Below are 15120 nucleotides of genomic sequence, written 5' to 3' on the forward strand. Positions count from 1 at the left end.
GTTGCGTTCATTGTAAATAAATCTAATTCCGAAGGTTGTAACTAATAACCCAAAACTAATGCATTTTTTGAGCCTTTAATACCCTTTTTTTCTAGCCCTATCCAAAAACCCACATTACGGTCCAAAGAAAGACCTTCTGATCAGTTTTCAAAAAATGCCAAGTCAGACAAATGAAGAGTCTTACCTGCGAACATAACATTCTGTTCCACAGCAGAAAGGACTCTAATCCCCAACAGAAAGAGTCGTACCGGCAACACTCCAAATCCCCAGCTGGAAAGTGATACAAATGAGAGAGTCTTATCGGTGAAAACCTTCACAGGCACTATAAGGCGATGAAAGCTGAGAGAAAAGCTAAAATGAGAGAGACTTGATAGTGAAAACCCTTCGGGCACTACAAGTCGAATAAGATTGAGAATCAGATGGGGAATCGCCAATTGAAAATCTTGAAAGATGATTGACGGTAGAGGATAGGCCACAGGCGCATGTCATGACCATTAGAGTCAGTGTCTGCATTTGATAGGTTTTTATTTATAGTTTCTTTTGTTAAAGAGTCATTTTTCGTTGTCTTTATATTCTGTTCCCTTTTATCTTTTCCCTTTCATAGAAAAATTCCCCAATAGAGTCTGTCTGGTCAGAACAAGTATGAAATGACTTCAAAATATGTCATCAGCTTTTCAAGATGAGATCTGACTAGTACATCCAAATGGTATAGTTAGCAAGGAACAAGCGCGAGGCCAGTGTCAATAAAGATATCCCCAGCAAAAGGGAATTGACAAAAGGATTGACGAGCGTCAAGAGGGATATCCTTGCCAAAACCAAGGTTATAAATCTCAAAAACAAGGCCCGTGAACAAAGCAAGGAGAGCAGTGAGCATGATTTGGCGAAATCCATACTAGACTAAAAGGTCAGGGAAATGCCAGTTTCCAAGCTATGCCACAAAAGAAGAGGGATATCCCCAGCAGGAAGGGATTATCCCCAGCACATAATATCATCCCCAGCAAGCCGTGGAACACAGCGCAATAAAGGAGAAAGGGAAAGTCATCCCAGTAGGAGTATCGCAACCAACCACCATGTTTTAAACTAACACATTTTGTTTGATTTGAAGCAGGTAACGGAAATGGAATTGATGCCAGAACTGCATGCCACAAGGGATATTATCGAACTGGGGCCGAAAATTTTCCTCCCATTTAGAAAATTTTCTGGAAGTCAGGTACCCCCAGCTGATAACATTTTACCCCCAACAGGTAAGTAAATAATTCCCCAACAGCGTTATCCCTAGCAGTTGCGAGGAGTCCAACACAAGGTTGGAAAGTCAGTATCCACAGCGGTTCCTTTCGGGGAAAGACAAAACGACTCTCAAGGGAGGTTGTCTTCGAAGGAAGAAGCTATGCAAAAACAAAACAAAAAAAAAGAATAATAAAAAAAAAGAATAAAAAAAAGAAAAAAAAAAAGAATAAAAAAAAGAAGAATAAAAAGATAATAATGAAAAAAAAAAGAAAAAAAGGGGAAAAGTCATCCCCATCTAATTAATCCCCAACAGTTTTGAGGGAAGACAGCACAGGTAAGTAAATAATTCAAAAAAAAAAGCGAAGGTTTCATTAATAGGAGACGCACTTCCTAGTTTGAAATCATTGGAATTCTACCCATAGGAGATGCATTTCCTCCTAAGTTCGTTTTAGTTTCACCCATAGGAGATGCATTTCCTCCTAAGTTTAAGTTTTACCCATAGGAGACACATTTCCTCCTAAGTTTGTTTGAGTTTTACCCATAGGAGATGCATTTCCTCCTAAGTTTAGTTTTACCCATAGGAGATGCATTTCCTCCTAAGTTTAGTTTTACCCATAGGAGATGCATTTCCTCCTAAGTTTGTTTTAGTTTCACCCATAGGAGATGTAGACACCTGATTTTTGACCCTCCCCGAGAATTTTCACATTTTTAGCGTGAATAGGTGAAATTGGGTCTAGTATAGCCATTTTAACTATTTTACTTTATTTCGTTGCAAAAAGAAAAAATCACAAAAATATATATATAAATTTTAGTTTATGTATTTCTCATAAACTTGAAAAATACAAAAATTGTACTTTATTTTGGTACTTTATATAAATTCGAAAATTACAAAAAAATATAATTCTATTAATGTTTGTAGTTATTTTAATTTTGGAAAAATACAAAAAATATTACTTTATATTTTTTCTTTATTAAAAAACGAAAATTACAAAAAAAATAGTTTTATTAATATTTTGTAGCTATTTTAAATCTTGAAAAATATACTTAAAAAGATATAATTTTGTTTAAATATTAGTCTTATTTTGGTAGTTATTAGTTAAGCAACGTCGTGTTCTTATTCTCGGATCCGGGCAAAAGAATAATATTCGGGTTCAAATTACCCGGTTTTATGCCTAATTTTCGGACCTAGCCCATAATAAACCGAGTCCGTGACACATGGGGAACTCCACCACGCGTGGGGGATACAAGTCTCGAACCCCACCACGTGTGGGGCTCATTTTTCTGGACAAATGGGCATTAATACACGGACAAGGATTTGAAAAAGGGAGGACTTTTGAAAATTTTGGAGGGGTTGGCACTGTTCCTCCGTCTTCTTCCTCAAGAAAGGGAACAAAAAACCCTACTACTCAAAAGGCAAAAACCAGTCCAAAAACCCTCACCCAAACCACTGTCCGAACAGCCCCCCTCGCATCCCCGGTCATCGCCCAGCTCCCTCTCCGTCCCATGATCATCGTCGCAACCTCAGCTCCCCTACCCACGACCAACCTGAACCGCCAGCAAACAACTGTTTAAACGACCATAACCACCAGCCCATTCGTCGACCACTGCTCGTCGCCACCACCAAACAACCACCCCGTCTCCTCCCCAAACTCCATCGCAACCAGCCATCGCCGCCGCCCAAACACCTACCCGTCAACAAACACCCAAAACCCTACTGCCCGTTACCAGTACCCAACCCAACTCCTCCATCGTCAACCACCGGAAAAACCAGACCCTTCGCCCCAACGACGCCGGAACCACCACCAAGCAGGCCCGTCACTGTTTTCCGTCGTAACCAAAACCCGTCGACCACCCTTTTCCGTTCCACTTTAGAGGGCAGCAACTCCTCCAAGCCGCTACTACTTCAGCTCCGTGGTCAGACCAGTCTCCATCTCCCTCCGTCACCTTCCCACCGTGAAACCACCATTGTTACTCGCTTCTGCCTCCTCCATCACCACCGTCAACAAACCACCCAAAAACCCTACGAGTCCCTACTCCCTCTCGTCCAAACAACACCACTAAACACCACCCCCGTTAACCATCGTCAACTGCCTAAACGACCCCTCATGCTGCAGCTTCACGTACCAAGTGCTGCGCCGGAAAAATACAGCAGCAACCAAACAGTCCCTGGTTGTTGACAGCTGTGGGTCCGAGCTTTCTATTTCCATCGAGGTCGTCTTTGGTTCGTCGAGGTCCTGTACGTCGAGGTGTTTGTCCGAGGTTCCGTCGTTGTTCTTCGTTCAGAGAGGTCCGGCTTGAGTCCCGTCGGGGTCGTGTTTGTCGTTTTGAGGTTGTCGAAGTTCAAAGGTTATTGTTCTTCATCCTTTGTTTCATTTTGTTCATTTCGTATATTATGGTTCAAGGGGAATGAGAGTATTGATGAATGTCAACAATGCAATTTTTTGTTGTTGTGTTGAAAATGTTTATTTTATGGATAGTTATTGCATGCTTAAAGTAAATGTGAGAACATATAAACGGTTTGTGAGTCGTCTTGGTTGAATCGTTTTTTTTCATTTTTACCATGGATATTATTACTTATTAGAATCGTTGTTTTCGTTTAACTTCAGATGACGTCATGGGTAGGAAATCATAATTGCTTTTAGGCTTGCCTTTAATAAATAAAATGAGACAAGCCTCGAAAAAATGCACGAGCTACGGGGCCCTCTAAATGTATATATTAAAATAATTAGAATTCGGGACGGGCCGTTAAGCAAATTTCACGGCCCTACCCCAAAATAATAATGCGCTAGTTTCTTTAGGCGCGCCTTTAATAATGTTATCTCCCTAAACTCGGGTGCACATTTATGTGACCCAAATCCAAATCTCAACGGAGTCGAAATATGTCTCTAGTCACGGGCACATTGATTGTGGCGTGGCCCGAGATGCATTTCCATGACGTTGTAAATTCCTTTTAATAATAAAATGAGACGAGCCCCGACAAACAAAAAATCTAGAAGCTGCGGGGCCCTCTAAATGCATATATATTAAAATACTTAGAATCTGGGACAGGCCGTGTAGCAAATTTTACGTCCTTCCCCAAAATAACAATACGTTAGTTGCTTTAGGCGCGTCTTAATAATTTATTCTCCTTAATTCGGGTGCACATTTATGTGACCCAAATCCAAATCTCAACCGAGTCGAGATATGTCAATAACCACGGGTGCATTGATGTAACGTGGTTCGAGATATGTTTTCACGACGTTGCAAGTCCTATAAAAATAACAGTGAATGATAAAAGCGGTTAAAAGATAAAATTGGCACATAAGTTCATATTTGTATAAAATCAGATAATCAAGCCGAATATAACAGTTGAGCGACCGTGCTAGAACCACGGAACTCGGGAATGCCTAACACCTTCTCCCGGGTTAACAAAATTCCTTATCCGGATTTCTGGTACGCAGACTGTAATATGGAGTCATTCTTTTCCTCGATTCGGGATTAAAATTGGTGACTTGGGACACCCTAAATCTCCCAAGTGGCGACTCTGAAATAAATAAACCAATCCCGTTTCGATTGTCCTTTAATTGGAAAAACTCCCTTGCACCCTCGCGGGTGCGGAAAAAGGAGGTGTGACAGCTCTGGCGACTCTGCTGGGGATTAGACCCAGAACCACTGGTTCAGGGTTAAGAATTCGAGCTTAGAATAATGTTATTATTTGGCTTTATTTATTACCTGATTTTATTACATGTTTTGAGCCTAATGTGCTAAATGCTGCTTTTACCGCTTTGATATTATTTGAACTGTATATATAAACTGTGCCGAAACCATTCACTTCTTACCTCTGGGGAGAAGCTCGCTGGTCGAGACTCCCTATTCTATTAGTGTCAATACCTGATAAGTTACAAAGCCGGACGATCCCGCGGGTCCCCGGTACGTAGCCCCTCCTCGACTCGAGTTGTCCGCTCGGGTACACAGTCTAGAACAAATACCCAGGTTTTGAACCTAGAATAACTCAACTTCATGCCGGATCCCTAGTAGGAGCGTTTATTTGCATCATGTGCATTTGACTTAGGGGACTCAACACAGGGGTTGGGTCCATCTAGGACAAGCAACCTGAAAATAATAGACCATCTTTTGGCATCCTATGTGCTACATGTTGTACTTATTCAAAGGCGAATGAGTCATTTGGCGGACCAATAATAGTTGCGGACAAATGACACACCTTGTTTGGTTGATCACGTTTAATAAGAAGGCCGCACGTTTTTCGAGCATGGTGTTATTTTAATCAAAGCATGAGGAACATTTGTGGAATCCAAGAATTCTTGGAATTCCCTATGTCCCCCACGCTTCGTTTTTGGGGAAAAACACATGGGGAACATTTGTGGAATCCAAGAAGCCTTGGAATTCCCTATGTCCCCCACGCTTCATTTTTGGGAAAAGCACATGGGGAACATTTGCGGAATCCAAGAAGTCTTGAAATTCCCTATGTCCCCCATGCCACATTTTTGAAAATATAATAAATATAAAAAATATAATATATATGTATATATATAAAAAAAAACATTGAAAATTCAAAAAAAGATGGTGTATGTTTTCATCATCATCCACAAATTAGAAAATAGTGGAAAAGAGGAGAAAATAACAGTGTAGAGATGTGACTACTTACTGTTAGGAAGAAAAAAAAAAGCAAATGTCCAAGTAGTGTCGAAACTCTGCCGAAATTTTGTGAAAATAAAAAAAAATGTCTTCTTAGTTTGTTTTATTAAAATCAAAGGAAAAGTAGAAAAAATCATCATTGTTTTGTCTTGTTTTTAAAATAGGTTTATTTATTTGTTTATGAAAATGCCAAAAATAAAATAAAAAGAGTCAGGCGTTGAACGTGATTTAATTATTTGTTCCAAAATAAATATATATATAATCCAAAAAAAAATTCAAAAGTATTTTGATTCTTCTTTAAAAATTCAAGCATTTCTTTTATTAAAGGTAAAAATTCCAAAAAAAAAACATTTTCTTTTTCTTTAGAATAGGAAAAACAAATGAAAAAAGAAGGAATGTTTTTTACGTTAGTTAGTTTGTTTGTTATGAATGAAAAATAATAGTTTGTTTGTTTGTTATATAAAAAAAAAGAATAGAAAATGGAAAAGGGTCTTCTCAAAAATAGTTTATTTGCCCGAACTACGCGGGTTTGATTCTCACCGGATGTGAGATACGTAGGCAACCCTCATCGGGTCCAACCCCCATTTTGCTAAAAAGCCAAAAAAACAAATAAATAATAATGAAAATATATATATATATATATATATATATATATATATATATATATATATGTCAAATTTTAATTTTGTCATAAAGAAGTCGGGTGACGCTGTTTTATCAAGACATAGCCGAATGTTCCCGAAAGGGACGCCGGAAGGCTGACTTTGCATAAACAACCACCTTTGGGTCATTTTTTAAGATTTGGTCCAGTTGACCCCCACAGCCTAAAATCTTCGTCCCCGAGACGTTGAAAGGCCGTGTTTGCAATATTGACTTTTCTAATTTGAAAAACGATAAAAAAGAGTTATAAATAAGTCAGGTGATGCTGTTTTGTCATAAATAGCCGAATGTTCCCGAAAGGGACGCCGGAAGGCTGACTTGGCATAAACAGCCACCTTTGGGTCATTTTGAGATATGGACCCACACAGCCTTAAAAAGCTTCGTCCCCGAGACGTCGAAAGGCCGTGTTTGCAATACAAGGTTTTTATCATAATCGGAAAAAAACAAAGAGTCAGCGGTCAGGTGAATACCGTTTGAATTTTGTCATAATAAGCCGATCCAGCTTCGGCCGCGTCTTAAACCGTTCTTGCCGAAATAGCCTTAGAGTATCTTTCAGTTGTCGAAAGGTTGTTTTCGTAAAAGAATGGACAAGTTGGTAAAGTGTCAAAATAATCCTCCCCGGCCTCAAAATTTATGTGAAGTTTGACAGGGGCCACATTTGCGAAAATAACCATTTGGTTGCATTTGACAAACGGGGAAAGGAATCTGGCCATTGTTTTTGTAAATATTTTGATTAGAATATGCGGGTTGTTTGATTTTGTAGTTTGTAGGTCATCTTCAAACCTTTGAAACCCAGTTTGTTTTAATATGAAAATTGAAAAATTGTTTGTTATTGTTTATCTCTTATTGGTCCGAACTACGCAAGGTCTGATTCATGCAGGGTCATGATACGTAGGCAATCTCCATAAGATTCGACCACGAAAAAAAATGAAAAAGAGAAAAAAAGAAAACAAAAAAAGAAAAAGAAAAACAAAGGTAAATAAATAAATAAATATATATATATATATATATATATATATATATATATATTGATAATAATAAGGACCGACTGAGTCCATTCTAACATATTTGGTTTTGAATTGTGAAGAAAGTTGAGATGGTCGGTTTGTGCCTCAAAGAAAAATGACAACTAACGTCGAAGCTGTTACAAGTGCTCCAGAGACTCAGAGTCGGAGGGTTCCTCGTCATGAGTCACAATTTGCGACACAACAAGAGCAGTACCACTCTCCTGAGTACCACTCGTACTCGTTTGATCTTGCTGCAAAAACTGAGAAGCCTGCCCGAAAGATGGTACAGGAAGAAATGACCCAAAGAGTGAAAAGCTTAGAACAATGGTTGGAAAACATGCAAGGGTTGGCAGGCCAAAAGAGTGTTGCCTTCAAAGATCTATGTATGTTCCCCGATGTCCACTTGCCGCCTGGTTTCAAGACTCCCAAATTTGAAAAGTACGATGGACATGGAGATCCCATAGCCCACCTGAAAAGGTATTGCAATCAACTGAGAGGTGCGGGAAGAAATGAAGAATTGTTGATGGCTTATTTTGTGGAAAGCCTTACGGGAGTAGCCTCCGAATGGTTTATGGATCAAGACACGTCTCGCTGGTATGTCTGGGATGACATGGCACAGGCCTTTGTCAGACAGTTCCAATACAACATCGACATTCCCCCAGACCGCATTTCCCTTTCAAACCTGAAGAAGAAACCAAGTGAAAGTTTCAGGGAATATGCCATAAAATGGAGAGAGCAAGCAGCTCGAGTTAAGCCACCCATGGATGACCACGAGCTAATTACTGTCTTCCTTCAAGCGCAAGAGCCAGATTACTTTCAAAACATGGTGTCCGCAGTTGGCAAAACCTTCTCGGAAGCAATCAAAATTGGAGAAATGGTAGAGAATGGTCTTAAGACAGGCAAAATTATAAGTCAAGCTGTTCTTAAAGCCGCAACTCAGGCTGTCCGGGTTGAGTCAGATAATATTAGCGACACAAATGAGGAGATTGAAGAAATCATGATGACATCAGGGTCTAGAAGAGGTCCCAGGAGAACATCTCGAAGGTATGAGCAGCCTCCTCAGATTTTCTATGGCTCCCCTGAGCAGTATTATCCACCTCAGGACGCTCAATACTCTGTCGCTCCACCTCAGTATGTTGTCCAGCCACCAAAACACCCCAGGAGGCGAGCACGAGCATCACAAAATCTCCAGAAGTCTCCACAAAATTTTCAGGTGCCCTATAACCCACAGCCAAGCCAGAGGTATAAAGGGGAACAAAGGTTGAAAGATAATTTTACACCAATAGGAGAGTCCTATGAAAGCTTATTTGAGAAGTTAAAGAATCATGACATGATTGCACCTATTCCTCCAAATCGTGTGGACCCACGTGCAAGAAGCTTTGACCCTTCTAAAAGGTGCGAATACCATTCCAATGCCCAGGGGCACAATGTGGGAAGCTGTCGGGATTTGAAAAGAGAAATAGAAAGAATGATCCAAGAAGGGCGGATTGTGATCAATAACAGTGACATGGAGCACTCGAACCCTATCGAGAACTTGTTGACAGAGGGTGATGATGTTGAAGCGGGTAATGGTCTCGGCAGTATTGATGCAAAGCTCAGTGGCTAAGATGCCAGTTTTTGATAAAGTGGGAGGACGCTTCGTTCCTTGGTCAGCAAGAGAGAAGTTTGTGGTGGCTTATTTTGTTGTCATTTCTGTTGTCCGGATTATTAAGGTTGTAATTTGGATTTTGTCCTGTGTCAAACCTTCTTATCTTTCCATTTTGTCATAGTAGTTTGTTTAAATTTTGTCCAGGTTGTTTAGGATTTTATTCCGGTTTGTTTTTGTTTTTTCAAACCATTTCACCGGTAATCTAATACAAAGCCGGTCTTTTGTTATTTCCAGTTATCTTTTTTTTGTTTAGTCCTTTTATCATTTCTGTTCAACGCCGATTCTAGTGACATGACTTGCACACACAGTTTGGGCCTAATCTTAAAAGTTAATCATAAAACCCCGAGAAGGTGATCAAAGCATTTAAAGGAAATAAGGACGGTTTGAGATTATTCAGAGCTCGAGTCATGTGGAACTGGGGCAAGTTAAGCACAAAGAAAACCGTTAAAAGCAAGATTCGCCAAATTGGCATGAGGGTCGGTCATGATAATGAGAGTGTCGCCCTACGGTGCTTTAGAAATGACAAAGGAAAAATAAAACGTTTAACATAATTGTCAAGTTCAGCACCATCAGAAGAGACTACAAGTTTAAATTGTGTTGTTTGCACTTGGCATGTTTTGAAGACTGGAATGACGAAGGCATTTTGTTCTGCTACCCAAACACTTTATCCTTCGTTACCCCTTTTGAGCCTTATTTATTTTCTTTCATACCCCTCGTTCGGAATTAGTAGCAACGAATAGAATACGCAAGCATGGCAGGTAAGAGAAAAGAAAGAAAAGAAAACAACAAAACGGAAAAAGAAGAATAAAAGAAAAAAAGAGAGAAAGTAAAAAAACGACAAAAAGAAAGGAGAAATGAGAAAAGAAAAAGAGAAAAGGAAAATGATAACGAAAAAAAAAAGAAAGTCAAATGAAAAAGAGGAATTGGGAACTACGTTTGACCTGATTCCTCAAAGAGGATACGTAGGCGCTTCACGGCTCGGTCATAGTTTTGAAAAAAAATCAATCAATTAAATATCCCCAAGCAAGAAACTGGGGCAGATGTTGCGTTTGATATAAATAAATCTAATTCCGAAGGTTGTAATTAATAACCCAAAATTAATGCATTTTTTGAGCCTTTAATACCCTTTTTTCTAGCCCTATCCAAAACCCACATTACGGTCCAAAGAAAGACCTTCTGATCAGTCTTCAAAAGATGCCAAGTCAGACAAATGAAGAGTCTTACCAGCGAACATAACATTCTGTTCCACAGCATAAAGGACTCTAATCCCCAACAGAAAGAGTCGTACCGGCAACACTCCAAATCCCCACCTGGAAAGTGATAAAAATGAGAGTCTTATCGGTGAAAACCTTCACAGGCACCATAAGGGGATGAAAGCTGAGAGAAGAACCAAAAATGAGAGAGACTTGATAGTGAAAACCCTTCGGGCACTACAAGTCGAATAAGATTGAGAATCAGATGGGGAATCGCCAATTGAAGATCTTGAAAGATGATTGACGGTAGAGGATAGGCCACATACGCATGTCATGGCCATTAGAGTCGGTATCTGCATTTGATAGGTTTTTATTTATAGTTTCTTTTGTTAAAGAGTCATTTTTTTCCTTTGTCTTTTTATTCTGTTCCCTTTTATCTTTTTCCTTTCATAGAAAAATCCCCAATAGAGTCTGTCTGGTCAGAACAAGTGAATTGACTTCAAAATATGCCATCAGCTTTCCAATTATGCCAGATGAGATCTGACTAGTACCTCCAAATGGTATAGTCAGCAAAGAACAAGCGCGTGGCCAGTGTCAAAAAAGATATCCCCAGCAAAGGGAATTGACAAAAGGATTGACGAGCGTCAAGAGAGATATCCTTGCCAAAACCAAGGTTATAAACCTCAAGGCCAAGGCCCATGAACAGAGCAAGGAGAGCAGCGAGCATGATTTGGCGAAATCCATACTAGACTAAAAGGTCGGGAAAATGCCAGTTTCCAAGCTATGCCACAAAAGAAGAGGGATATCCCCAGCAGAAAGGGATTATCCCCAGCAAATAATATCATCCCCAACAAGTTGTGGAGCACAGAGAAAGGAAGGAGAAAGGGAAAGCCATCCCAATAGGAGTATCACAGCCAACCACCATGTTTTAAACTAACAAATTTTGTTTGATTTGAAACAGGTAAAGGAAATGGCATTGATGCAGAAACGCATGCCACAAGGGATATTATCAAACTGGGGCAGAAAATTTTCCTTCCATTTAGAAAATTTTCTGGAAGTCAGGTACCCCCAGCTGATAACATTTTACCCCCAACAGGTAAGTAAATAATTCCTCAACAGTGTTATCCCTAGCAGTTGCGAGGGGTCCAACACAAGGTTGGAAAGTCGGTATCCTCAGCGGTTAGACTTCAAAGGAGGAAGCTAATAATAATAGTCTTCGAAGGAAGAAGCTATGCAAAAAAAGAGAGAAAAAAAAAAAGAATAAAAAGATAATAATGAAAAAAAGGGGGGTAAAAGGTCATCCCCGTCTAAATAATCCCCAACAGTTTCGAGGGAAGACAACACAGGTAAGTAAATAATTCAAAAAAAAAGCGAAGGTTTCATTAATAGGAGACGCACTTCCTAGTTTGAAATCATTAGAGTTCTACCCATAGGAGATGCATTTCCTCCTAAGTTCGTTTTAGTTTCACCCATAGGAGATGCATTTTCTCCTAAGTTTAAGTTTTACCCATAGGAGACGCATTTCCTCCTAAGTTTGTTTTAGTTTTACCCATAGGAGACGCATTTCCTCCTAGGTTTGTCTTAGTTTCACCCATAGGAGACGCATTTCCTCCTAAGTTTAAGTTTTACCCATAAGAGACGCATTTCCTCCTAGGTTTGTTTAGTTTCACCCATAGGAGATGCATTTCCTCCTAAGTTTAAGTTTTACCCATAGGAGACGCATTCCCTCCTAAGTTTAAGTTTTACCCATCGGAGACGCATTTCCTCCTAAGTTTAAGTTTTACCCCCTAGGAGACGCATTTCCTCCTAAATTCGTTTTAGTTCCACCCATAGGAGATGCATTTCCTCCTAAGTGGTTGTTAAAGATAAAAAAAAAAAAAAAAACAAAAAAAAACCTAGTCTGACGAACCTTCTCCTAGGATCAAAATCTTAGTCTGACGAATTTTTCTCCTATGATAGAGACCTAGTCTGATGAACCTTCTCCTAGGATCAAAATCTTAGTCTGATGAATCTTTCTCCTAAGATAACCAAAAAACGAAAATGACCTAGTCTGATGAACCTTCTCCTAGGATCAAAATCTTAGTCTGATGAATTTTTCTCCTAAGATAGAGACCTAGTCTGACGAACCTTCTCCTAGGATCAAAATCTTAGTCTAATGAATCTTTCTCCTAAGATACCAAAAAAAACAAGACCTAGTCTGATGAACCTTTTCCTAGGATCAAAATCTTAGTCTGACGAATTTTTCTCCTAAGATAGAGACCTAGTCTGACGAACCTTCTCCTAGGATCAAAATCTTAGTCTGATGAATCTTTCTCCTAAGATAACCAAAAAAACAAAAAGACCTAGTCTGATGAACCTTCTCCTAGGATCAAAATCTTAGTCTGATGAATTTTTCTCCTAAGATAGAGACCTAGTCTGACGAACCTTCTCCTAGGATCAAAATCTTAGTCTGACGAATTTTTCTCCTAAGATAGAGACCTAGTCTGACGAACCTTCTCCTAGGATCAAAATCTTAGTCTGATGAATCTTTCTCCTAAGATACCAAAAAACAAGACCTAGTCTGACGAACCTTCTCCTAGGATCAAAATCTTAGTCTGATGAATTTTTCTCCTAAGATAGAGACCTAGTCTGACGAACCTTCTCCTAGGATCAAAATCTTAGTCTGATGAATTTTTCTCCTAAGATAGAGACCTAGTCTGACGAACCTTCTCCTAGGATCAAAATCTTAGTCTGATGAATCTTTCTCCTAAGATAACCAAAAAACAAAAAAAGACCTAGTCTGATGAACCTTCTCCTAGGATCAAAATCTTAGTCTGATGAATTTTTCTCCTAAGATAGAGACCTAGTCTGACGAACCTTCTCCTAGGATCAAAATCTTAGTCTGACGAATTTTTCTCCTAAGATAGAGACCTAGTCTGACGAACCTTCTCCTAGGATCCAAATCTTAGTCTGATGAATCTTTCTCCTAAGATACCAAAAAACAAAAAAATGACCTAGTCTGATGAACCTTCTCCTAGGATCAAAATCTTAGTCTGACGAATTTTTCTCCTAAGATAGAGACCTAGTCTGATGAACCTTCTCCTAGGATCAAAATCTTAGTCTGATGAATCTTTCTCCTAAGATGCTAAAAAAAACGTTTTGAGAAAAAAAGAGTCATTTTCCTAAACCCGGCGCCCACCTGTATAACGAGAGGAATACATTTCAGTCTTTTTCATTTCAAGCATTGAAGCCAGGCGCCCACCTGTATAACGAGAGGAATACATTTCAGTATTTGCATTTCCTAAACCCAGGCGCCCACCTGTATAACGAGAGGAATACATTTCAGTCTTTTTCATTTCAAGTGTTGAAGCCAGGCGCCCACCTGTATAACGAGAGGAATACATTTCAGTATTTGCATTTCATGTTCCAGGCGCCCACCTGTATATTGAGAGGAATACATTTCAGTCTTTTTCAGTTCAAGTGTTGAAGCCAGGCGCCCACCTGTGTAACGAGAGGAATACATTTTAGTATTTGCATTTCATGTTCCAGGCGCCCACCTGTATAACGAGAGGAATACATTTCAGTCTTTTTCATTTCAAGTGTTGAAGCCAGGCGCCCACCTGTATAACGAGAGGAATACATTTCAGTATTTGCATTTCATGTTCCAGGCGCCCACCTGTATAACGAGAGGAATACATTTCAGTCTTTACATTTCAAGCATTGAAGTTAAGCGCCCACCTGTATAACAAGGGAATACATTTCAGGTTCTATTTTATTTTAGGAGACTCACTTCCTAAATTGAGATTTTACCCGTAGGAGATGCACATCCTAGTCTAGTCTTTAGTTCACTCTCAGCACTGCATCAGCAGTATCAGTGGGTTACAATTTTGCTAACGACTCACAAACCTCACTAGTGCAAACTGGGTTAGGAAATTTCATTTGTGTTGTTTGTTTTGGTTGTCAGGAGCCTGCCTATAGAGCGGAGGTTGTTATATGTCAAAGATTGAAGAAGTTAGGGGTCCGCCTGTAGAATAGAGGAACATCGTTCAAGGTCAAGCCGTAACCCATTGGAAGGCAGAAGGCTACAACAAAAATCCCCAGCATTCAATCCAAGTTAGAAACAACAAGAAGCTCGCCTCAAGAATGCGAGTCAACAGGCTGAGATAGTCAACAAAAGCTAGTCACAAAAAACAAAACAAAAAAAAAATCGAAAAGAAGAAAAAGAAAAAGAAAAAAGAATCCAAAGTACAGAAGGGGAAAACATATGTGGTCTGCTCAATAACTAGCGCCTACAACTAACAAGTATCAAGGTTCAAATCCAAAGTCTGTATGAAGCACCATTCAAGACTCAAGACCAAGTTTCAGAAGACTTAAAGATAGGAATCTTTGTAACTAGTAGCTGATATGCTTAGTTAGTCTTTTTCAGTTTTCATTTTTTGTTGTAATGACAGGACCGCGGACCGGAACCTCAACGGAACGACACCTCGATCGACTCTTCACCTCGGTACACTCCACCATCTCTCATATCTGAACTACACGTGGCCTGATTCCTGTATAACCAAGGATATGTAGGCAGCTCCGATACCAGGGCTCGGTCACATCCTCTTCCTTTCCTTAGTGTAGTCCGTTCAAGTAATGGTCGGGTCAAAAACATGTCTAGTCGTTCTTTGTCGGAAAACTCTTCGTGTTTCCAGTCAAAGAGGGGCAGCTATAGACACCTGATTTTTGACCCTCCCCGAGAATTTTCACATTTTTAGCGTGAATAGGTGAA

General features: G+C 39.6%; 1 long non-coding RNA gene across 1 annotated transcript in view; it reads left to right on the forward strand.

Annotated features, from left to right (window-relative positions):
• The window catches only part of LOC138884408 (uncharacterized), a 36436-nt gene extending 21316 nt beyond the window's left edge, over window positions 1–15120 (forward strand). The window contains exon 3 of the long non-coding RNA XR_011404599.1: window positions 14314–15120. This is a non-coding gene — a long non-coding RNA (uncharacterized lncRNA). The remainder of the gene's footprint in view (window positions 1–14313) is intronic.

Source organism: Nicotiana sylvestris, chromosome 12 (genome assembly GCF_000393655.2).
Source record: "Nicotiana sylvestris chromosome 12, ASM39365v2, whole genome shotgun sequence".
Taxonomy (NCBI): Eukaryota; Viridiplantae; Streptophyta; class Magnoliopsida; order Solanales; family Solanaceae; genus Nicotiana; species Nicotiana sylvestris.